Raw genomic sequence first — 10,181 nt, 5'->3', positions numbered from 1 at the left:
CTTTTAGCTGAAAGTGTAGTCAAATCAGGAAGGTATGGTAATGTGTAAATGAAAATTGATTGCAAAGGAAGATGGTATTTCGCTCTAACAAAGTACGGTAGCGTAAGAGGTTGAGCCTCTGTTTCTGAAAAAAGGGGAGTGGCAGATTTTGGTAATAAACAATCCGTGACGTCCTCGACTGGTGAGAATAATTTGACTCGTCAGTCGGACCCCCCCCCCCCCTTTCCGGCTTCGTCATCAGAATCCAATGATCGTCCCTTAACTTACCGGGATATCTCATAGTAATTAGCTTGTCTTGTTCATTAACATAGTCAACACCTCAAATTTTTAGTACTCAGTCTTAAGTATTTAACACACACTTTTATGCAAATGAGCTTTATCTCAGGTACTGTTATAATTTTTTAACCCATAGTATAATAATAACACGTGGAATTATTATACTATGGGTTAGAAATGTTTATTACAGAATCAAGTGCCTGTGGGTCATGTATAAAAAAAATAAGACTTGTGATGTCCACGAGAAAGTATTTTTTCAGAATAAAACAGACCTGTTGAGGCTTTTTAATTAGCAGTATCCACCACAGGACTTCGCAATTTTATTAATAAAGTCAATGGAAGTCACTCGATTGACCAAGCCACAAGTATACGTTTCGATTTGGCAAACAGGTGCTTGGGGACAGGACCCCCACCCCCCACCCCACCCCCTTCCTCTCATGTTCCGTACCCCAAGGTTCTTTGACTTTTCTTTAAATTAAATATTTTTCTTAATCTATGACATATTCACAAAATATTACACATGAAAAATGCAAAATCTAAGATAAAACTAGCTTTTTATAAAAATTCATTGTATCAGCATGATCAGAGTATGAAATAAATATTCTCTCGCAAGCACCTGCAATTTGGAAGGGCCAAATTGTTTATGGGTCGAATCAATCGGTCATCGAATATAGCTGACTTGAGGTATTGTCACTAGCTAGGAGGACCAAACGTTTCTAACACTTTAGCATGGTAAGTGTGTCATCATAACTACTTAATATATCAGATTTATTTTTACACGGTGCAACCGTAAGAGAGAGTACAATCATACTATAAACCCCGCTTACATGAGAGGTAATTTCGCGCCAATCTGGGTGCACTCTTAGAATGGTTGTTTCACCCTAGGATGTTTCGCTCCATATTTATATATTGTTGAAATTGTTCTCCATATTTATAGATTGTTGAAATTGTTTTAGAACAAACGTAAATTGTTATACATACACATATATTATATGTATGCACCCCCCCTTCTCCGCCACCACCACCACTACCCAAAAAAAAAAAATAGTCTGGACAGTACAATTAAAAAACTGGCTATTTCTCATCAATCAGAAAACCTGACGCTTGTCACTTTTAAAAAATCCTTGAGGTAAGAAACATAGTTTGACCTCATCACTATATCAACCCATTTTGAAATGGTTTGCCATGCGGGGATGTAACTGGGGGGTCCGGACACCCCCCTCCCTCTTGAATTTGCAGAGGTATTGGATTTTAAATTATAAATCTTGACCTTACCCCCCCCCCCTTTCCCTAGAAAATACAGACCCCCTGGAAAACATTGAGCTATGTTAAGTTTGAATGAAAAGTCATAGGTATGAAGCATTAAAAGTCAACAGCAGAATAACATTAAAACTAGAGCAAAGCTCATTGCAAAGCAATGAGTAGGTCTTCCGTCCTGTTTGACCGGAAGTAACTTTTATTTTTAAAAAAAAAAAGAAAAATGAACTCTCTAATGGTTGAAATCTTCCAAATCTATGTTTAAAATTGCAAAAGTAAGCCATTTTTTGCTACTTCCTGTTTGACCGGAAGTGACGTCGACGGACGGAAAATATACATATTCCTAATATTAACTCAATATTTCTTTAATTTAGCAGGATACATCTGATTCCTTTGAGGGCAGTGTCCTACAGGGAGAAGTTCAAGATGAGGAAATGAAACTATTTGCCAATATCGCAGATTTTGAAGCTGGAAGGTATTTTGTAAAAACTAAATTTCACGATGCATTCATTGGCATTTTAAAATTACACAGACTGGAAGGAACTTTATGGACTTATAAATGTGGAATTAGGGGTCTAGGATTTACATCTTCAGTGTTGTACTATATTCGGGAATGCAGAAAAAAGAATGACCATGGAGTTCACTATGTTGACCTTCATGAAATTGAAAGAAGGGATAAAAGTTTGGAAACTTTTACATCTTATGCTGATAATTTTAATGCTGGTGATTGTCTGATTATTGACCATGTATCAATTCAAAATTTGCATTACCTGCACAAAATCAAAGCAGCTGTTGAAGATAAATTGAGTAAATTCATTCTGATTGAGACTGGATTTACTGCCGGTGCTTACAGGGGTAATAGTTTTGGAAGAGACTTTCAGCTTAGCAAGGAGTGTTTTCAGCAAATATGGAAAGGTTCCTTGAAGTTGCTGAATTGTCAAGATGTAGAACTGCTGGGGAAAGCAAAGGAAGTGTATGAACTCTTTTCAAAGCATTATATAGTGACACCCAGATTGCTCCATACTGTGCTTATGTACATGTTCAAATACAGCAGGGTTGGACAAACCGCACTTGATGCTTTAAGTCAATACGACATTGACAGAAAGAAAGAAGTGGTCAATTTCAAGGGATGTGACAGGGGTGCTGATAAACTGTATGATGACTTTGAACTTCATACCAGAATTCTCCTCCACATCATTCCAGATAAGGAAGAAGTCATCATAACATCTGAACAGAGCAAGCAATTGTACATAGCCATCAATATTTTTGAGAAGCAGTACTGTATAGCCACAAAAGATGAAGCGGAAAATAATATACAAATGATAGAGCTTGATATAAGTGAAGGGAGTTCATATGTTAAATTACGACATTTGGTTCCTCACCTTGCAAATGAATGGCGGAAAAGACTCCCATACAGCCTTGAAAATGTTCTAAAGGAAGCCAGCTCAGATGAAATTTTAGCTTTTATCTTTGAAATAGGTGGGGCAAGAAAGCAGTTTAAAGAAGTATTTGTTGAGAATCAGATAAAAGAGCAGTTGGTAATTCTACCCCAAGTCATGGTTGCTGGAACATCTTACCAGCCCTCCAAGAATAAATTTGAGGTACCAGAAACAACAAACGCCAAGTTAATATTGCTTCCAGAGGAGAAATTTTATATGCAAGATACCCTATGGGATGAATATGTGAGAAAAAATATTCCCAAAGATTTGAAGGGCCTTGAGAAAAATGTTGCAATTTTTGCAAGAAATGCGAAAAAGCTTATGGAATCTCATGATGTATTTGTGTTGTATCCAAAAGTCCAAAACTTTATTGGATTTGATTATATGGTGTATGTCCATGAAAGGAAAGTCGAGTACCCCCCACCCCCTAAGATGGCAAAAGGTGAAGGAAACTGTGTGTTGTATCTCATTCAGATAGCAACTGGTGCTTCGCTAAGAGGAGATACAATTGGAAAATCTTTGAATGTTGTGAAGAAGATTCTCTCTGATGAAAACATTATGGTCCATGTTGTTGTAGTCATTGTTAGAAATGATCATAAGCCAATTGCTTTTATGAAATGTTGGTTTGAAAACATCACTGTCCTAAACTTATGCTCTCCAGAAACTGAAAGTGTCCTGAGGAAGATTTTGCCTCCCAATAATGTATTATACAAACTGTATTCACGGCTTCTTAAAGATAAATCGCCATTTGCTTCATAGACTGGTATTTTTATATGTATCAGTAAGATTTTCCTAGAAGCAGTACTGTATTAAAGAAACTGGGTTTGAGACATAAATTGATGCCATAAAAGATAAATGATGAACATATGTACTTCTATTTTTGTTTTTAAAATTAATAAAACTAAACAACGTAACGTAATGCTGCACATGGATTTATAGATATATGCATACATGTTAACCTATTGTGATGAAAAAGAGGGAGATTCAGACCTCAAAAGCGGTAGCATTGCGCGCGTGTTGTTTAACGCTTGGATTATCGATGTCTTTCATGTAATATACATGTATATTATAAGCCTTAAATGAAATAAGGTACCTACACTAATTAATCTTAAATATCAACAGCAAAGAAGAAGACAGAAACACCTTAAGTTTGACATAAATTGTACAAATTCAAATATTTTTCATGCTCATCATTTTGCTTGGATTGGCTGCTTTACTTAGCCTTTTGAAGAGTGATCTTTGCTGAAATAGCCTAGAAGCAATAATTCTGAATGTTCATTCAGTTTTTAAACAAAACAAATGATGGCATGGTTTAATCTAGATCTAAAACAAGTTCGTATCTTTCGTTATATAAATCAGATTTCCCGCGATGATCGAAAACGAAAGTAGAGATGTGCCACATGACTTGGTCAATCGAGTGATATCTATTGACTTCATTGATAAAGATGTGAGCTTCTGTGCTTTTAAAGACGATGTTAAATGTTTTCATCTAATTCTTAAAAGCTGTATCTCTTTTTCCATGGCAGGAATGTTGATTAATTTATCGTAACCAATGTAATCACTGGTAGTCTTATGTTGTTGTCGTTGTCAAATCCCTGCTTGAAATCTATGTACAAAAAAGCGTTTGTATGATTCCGAGTCAGATCACGCGATATCTAGCGAGATTTTGTGAGAGTGGCTTCAAAAATGGATACCCAAGCGAACCAAAAATACTTTAGACGCAGCTTTTGTAGAAAAGCGGTAGATTTCTGAAATAAATCGGTAGGCGGGAGATGGAGTGAAAAAGCGGTAGACTCCCGCCTAAATCGGGAGAGTTAACATGTATGATATATGGAAAGTACGGGAAATAAACTAATTTGGAGTTAGCAAAAGTCATTGAAAATAAAACTTAGAAATTTCCCATTAGATATTGAGGTGCATGTGCGTAAGGCCTAAAAATTTAAAATAAAATATCATTTGTTTGCAGTTGCCTACCGACCTACTGAAAATGCACCCGACTCAAAGTCTTTATTAGCCATTTTGTAAAAAAAAAAATTCTCAAAATTTTCAGGATATTGAAAGTGTTTCATTGTGAATTTTTGTCTTTATCAATCAGTAGTTTATACCAAGAGCATGAATGATTGATTGATTGATTGATTATTGTTTTTTAACGCCGAGTCGGCAATATTTCAGCCATATTTCGGCGGAGAAATTTAAATATTGTATGAACGGTTTTGGTCCCAAGAACATGAAGAGTGGAGCTTATTCATGTATAGTATACCTATGAAAAACTTTATTTTTTGTAATCTAACAAAAATCTGAAAGCAATTTTTTTTTCAAAAAAAAAAAAGAATGTCTACCTACCTACCCAGTCTAAAAATTATAGGTCGGCAACTGCAAACAAAGATTTTTTTAAGCTTGGCCTAATAAGAATGAAGTCACACGATAATACGATCGTGAGAAATTGTCGAGAACCCCTTACAAAGCCAGACAATTTGAATTTGAAGTATTATGAGAACGGATTCTGTGGTTTGTGTTTACTTATTGTCAAGAGGATCCTGCTTGATCATGTTTGCACTATATAAAGCATGTTCATAAATTATAATAGATGGATTTTTTTTGGGGGGGGGTCACTTAACTTTTCTAAGCTCCTTTCCTCCAACTGCAAATCCTGGATCCGTCCTTATGAGCTATGTATAGTTTGCAAAAGCATAGAATCCTGTGGTTTTTTTTCTAACAACGCCAAAATACGGGTATATGTCATACCTAGCTGAAATACTTGTATCATCATCATCTTAGAAAACATACTGCTAAAATGATAAATTTTAGAAACCAGAAGTCTCTGACGAGTCTGTAGCTCTACTGGTTTATAATTATAACGAAGAAAAAGAAAAGTAGCCTTAAGCTTTGAATTGTAAACTTTGCATCGACTATAAATAAAACAAAAATAAATAAATGATAATTGGTTTAGTCATTTTCTTGTCATTGAAAATTTATTAAAATCAGGCTAAAACTTTAGGAGGAGAAGCATTTTAAAAATATTTTAAAGAAATTTCTATTTTTGTTAACCATGGCAACACCATTCATCGAAATCAAAAACCGAATAAAGAGAATTATGTATCTTCTTTTTGAAAATATTTCAAAGAAATTTCTATTTTTTGTAACCATGGCAACACCGTTCATCGAAATCAAAAACTGATACACAGAATTATATACATGTATCTTAGTAGACTTTACTTGTGTGCCAAGCTATATTTACATCAGACCAAAACTTTAGGAGGAGTAGCATTTTGAAAAACATCTCATAGAAATGTCTGTTTTAGTAACCATGGCAATATCATTCATTGAAATCAAAAACCGACAATTAAAGAGAATTTTGTACTTTAGTGTAATCTACTTGTGTGCCAATTTATATTAAAATCGGACCAAAACTGGGGGAGTCCGAGGAGTAGCATTTTTTTAAAAATTGTTTACAGACTGACAGACAGCTAGACGGACGGACAGTCGGGCACATTACTATCTCATAAGCTCTTCTGTTCGTTGAGCAGTGGAGCTAAAATTAATTGTTAAATATTGACGGAGGTTAGATTTACCCTAAAAGCATATAGTGTGAGATAAGTTATTTTTTAGGGAAAATTGCTTAAATGAAAATACTATGACTGAATTAGACTTGGTTTACTTTTATATTTTCCCCATGAAAGCATTCTTTGTCTACTCATATTTCTTTTTATAATATGAATGAAAGGTAACAAGCAAATTCAAAGAATTGTGGTCCCCCGCTTTCGGTGTGTTTGTTGGTGAGATGTTATTTTTTATGACATATTGTGTCTAATATGAACATCCTATCATATGTCATTTCATAGAAATTATCATTGAAGGATGAAAACCCTTTTCCTGACCGTTAAAAAGTTACGGCCAAAGTTAATGTTTTTTAAAAGTACCGGTAGGTCAACTCCAAGGTCAAGATCAAAGGGTCAAAGTTGTTGATGAAAGGTTTTCTCACAAGGATTACATATGTGAAGTATGAAAGTCCTAGCCCTTAAGGTTCAAAAGTTGTGGTCAAGGTTAAAGTTTTCACATAAGTACGTAAATCTTTAAGGTCAAGGTCAAAAGGTCAAAGTTGTTGATATCCAATAAAATGTCTTGCAACAAGGAATGCATATGTGAAATATAAGTCCTAGTATCTACCCTTCAAAAGTTGTGACCAAAGTTAAAGTTTTTTTTAAAGTAGTTAAAACTCCAAGGTCAAGGTCCAAGGGTAAAAGTTCTTGGTATTCAATGAAAGATCTTCTCAAAAAGATTACATAGGTGAAGTACGAAAGCCCTAGCCCTCACCGTTTAAAAGTTATGGTCAAGGTTAAAGTTTTTTCACAAGTATATAAATCTCCAAGGTCAAGGTCAAAAGATCAAGGTTGTTGGTATCCAATGAAATGTTTTGCAACAAGGAATACATATGTGAAATATAAAAGTCCTAGTATCTACTGTTTAAAAGTTGTGACCAAGGTTAAAGTTTTTAAAAAGTAGTTAAATCTCCAAGGTCAAGGTCAAAGGGTAAAAGTTCTTGGTATCCAATAAAAGGTCTTCTCACAAGGATTACTTATGTGAAGAACGAAAGCCTTAGTCCTGACCGTTCAAAACTTATGGTCAAGGTTAACGTTTTTTCATAAGTACGTAAATCTCCAAGGTCAAGGTCAAAAGGTCAAGATTGTTGGTATCCAATGAAAGGTCTTGCCACAAACAATACATTTGTGAAATATGAAAGTCCTAGTACCTTCCATTCAAAAGTTATGGCCAAAGTAAAAGTTTGAAATTTCTGTGTAAAAGTGGGTCAAACTCCAAGGTCAAGGTCAAAAGGTTAAATTTGGTGGTACCCAAAGAAAGGTCTTGTCACAAGGAATATACAAGTGAAATATGAAAGTCATAGCTCTACTAAATCAAAAGTTATGGGCAAGGTTAAAGTTTTTGTGACGGACAGACTGACAGACGGACAGACTGACAGACGGACAGACGAATGAGATTTAGTGTCCCCTCGCTTTCGCGAAAGCGGGGGACAATAAATATGGAATCCTGTTGTAAATGATGTATCGCGCTATGCGGATGTGTTGTGGATATTAATGATCACTCGTATTGTTCAACCCATCAAACTAGTGCTTTCATATACAAGAAGGGAACCTTAGGACTAACGGCATCTTTATATCAAAACATTACTTGTATGTTAATTAATGTAACATTGATAAAAATCAAAATCGGTTCAGAGAACTCATATCTGATTGGTTGAGATGGTTTTAAGATACCGATATATGAAAGTGAATATGAGATACCGAACATTATCCAAGCTCAAAGGTCCATTAAAGAAATACGAAATAGGAGCAAAGTAAACACGGGCATCTAAATCGTCAGAGTTGGGATATCAGGTGGCATGGAGGAGTGGGCATCCCCGGTCGACCGGTTATATAATCGCCGTGTGCTTCTTGAACGCGGGAAATACCGGGGAATTCCCTTACGGTTTCGTCAAAGGTCAACATGTCTAAAAATTTATTTTTCCAATTGCTCCAAAACTATGTGAAGTTAAACCTTTAACAGTTTATAAATACATCATTAATTAATAGATATAAAGTATCACTTGAAAACAAATATTTTAAATAAAAAAAGATAGTTTTTGAGAAAAATTGTATTTAAAAATGTGCATATTTTAAGTAAATTGCACCTTCTTTCCTTTGTGAAAACCATCATTGCAGAAATAATATATGCATGTTTATCATATACTTAGTAGTAAATACACCGATTCTGCACGGTGTGATACGGGTGACGTCACAATACCCCATATCACGGCCCGGTCCGAAAATCCATATCACGTATCGGACCGGCGGGCCGAAAATCCATATCAAACCGGAAGTAACGCTTGTATTAAGTTCAAACGTTAATTTACTAGATTTTACTTAAATAATCATGTAAAATATTTCTTTAATGACATCTGTGGTCTTATTTTTTTCCAGTTACCGAAAATTGGCTCTTTTAGATTTTAAACAAAAATGTCATAAACAAGCACGAAACATTCTTCAATGACAATACATGAACTCGCACATTAAAGTATTTTAAATATATGATAAATAGAATACTACATACTAAAATCCATATCATATGTCACATCAGCCCTCGGGCCCCATATCAGCCCTCGGGCCTTCGGCCCTCGGGCTGATATGGGACCACTCGGGCTGATGTGACATATGATATGGATTTTAGTATGTAATATTCTCTATTTATCAATGAAGGGCAAGTTGGATGTGAATGTTATCTGAAAGACAGTTATTGAAAGCATGCCATTTATAAAGACAGGACCCTATAGAATCCGCCATTTGCAATGTACTTTCACTTTCAAGTCTTAATATTTGGACAAAGTTAACACAGAAAACAACTTTCCAGAGGTTATTCAAGTCCAACTTGCCCTTCATTGATAAATATATATTGTTTCTGCAATGATGGCTTTCACTAAAAGCACGGAAATAATTAGGTATATTTTTCAAAACTATATGCATTTTTAAAAAGAATAATTTTTCTCAATAAATATTTTGTTCTAATTAAGTATTTTTTATCAAGTGGTACTGTCTATCTGTTAATCAATGATATATTTATAAACTGTAAAAGTTTCAACTTTATAGCTCACATAGTTTTGGAGCTATTGTAAAAATAATTTTTTGGACATGTTGAACTTTGACGAAATCTTATTTTTTAAAAAAGGAAAATATTAAAATATTTGGATTAGAAAATAGAAAACCCATGTATAATTATGTAATATCACGTGATTATTTTGCATAACGTATGGAGTGCACTTGTACATGTGTAATATATTCTAGAACATGTAGTCTTGATCATGTACATTCGTCATCGGAACTTACGCTCGCCACTCTCAACGTGGTAGATGATTAACGAACATCTATTAACAAGGTTCTCTATAAACTAGTCTTTTTAATATATTTAAAAGTTCACAGACAAATAAATATTCTGATAAATTATTGCTGAAAATCGTAAAACATGTAATACACTCCTATGCAAAATGTACAAATTGTTCATAGCTATTAACATTATTGCCTGAAATCTATTTTATAGTTTAACCCATGCATTATCATTGCATAAAACTAGTTTTCCCAGCCACGAAACATGAAATATGAACATTTGTGGGAGTCACGATACATTCCCAAATTAACTGTTACAGCTTTTACAGTATTTTAG

General features: G+C 34.5%; 1 protein-coding gene across 1 annotated transcript in view; it reads right to left on the bottom strand.

Moving 5' to 3' along the window:
- LOC134268771 (uncharacterized) overlaps positions 1 to 10,181 on the bottom strand; it is a 209,676-nt gene that overhangs the window by 5,237 nt on the left and 194,258 nt on the right. The gene's annotated exons all lie outside the window — the stretch shown is intronic.

The sequence above is a fragment of the Saccostrea cucullata genome, unplaced genomic scaffold (genome assembly GCF_032062105.1).
Source record: "Saccostrea cucullata isolate Sc308-1 unplaced genomic scaffold, CSIRO_AGI_Scuc_v1 ctg772, whole genome shotgun sequence".
NCBI lineage: Eukaryota > Metazoa > Mollusca > Bivalvia > Ostreida > Ostreidae > Saccostrea > Saccostrea cuccullata.
This window is presented reverse-complemented; position numbering and strand designations above follow the sequence as displayed.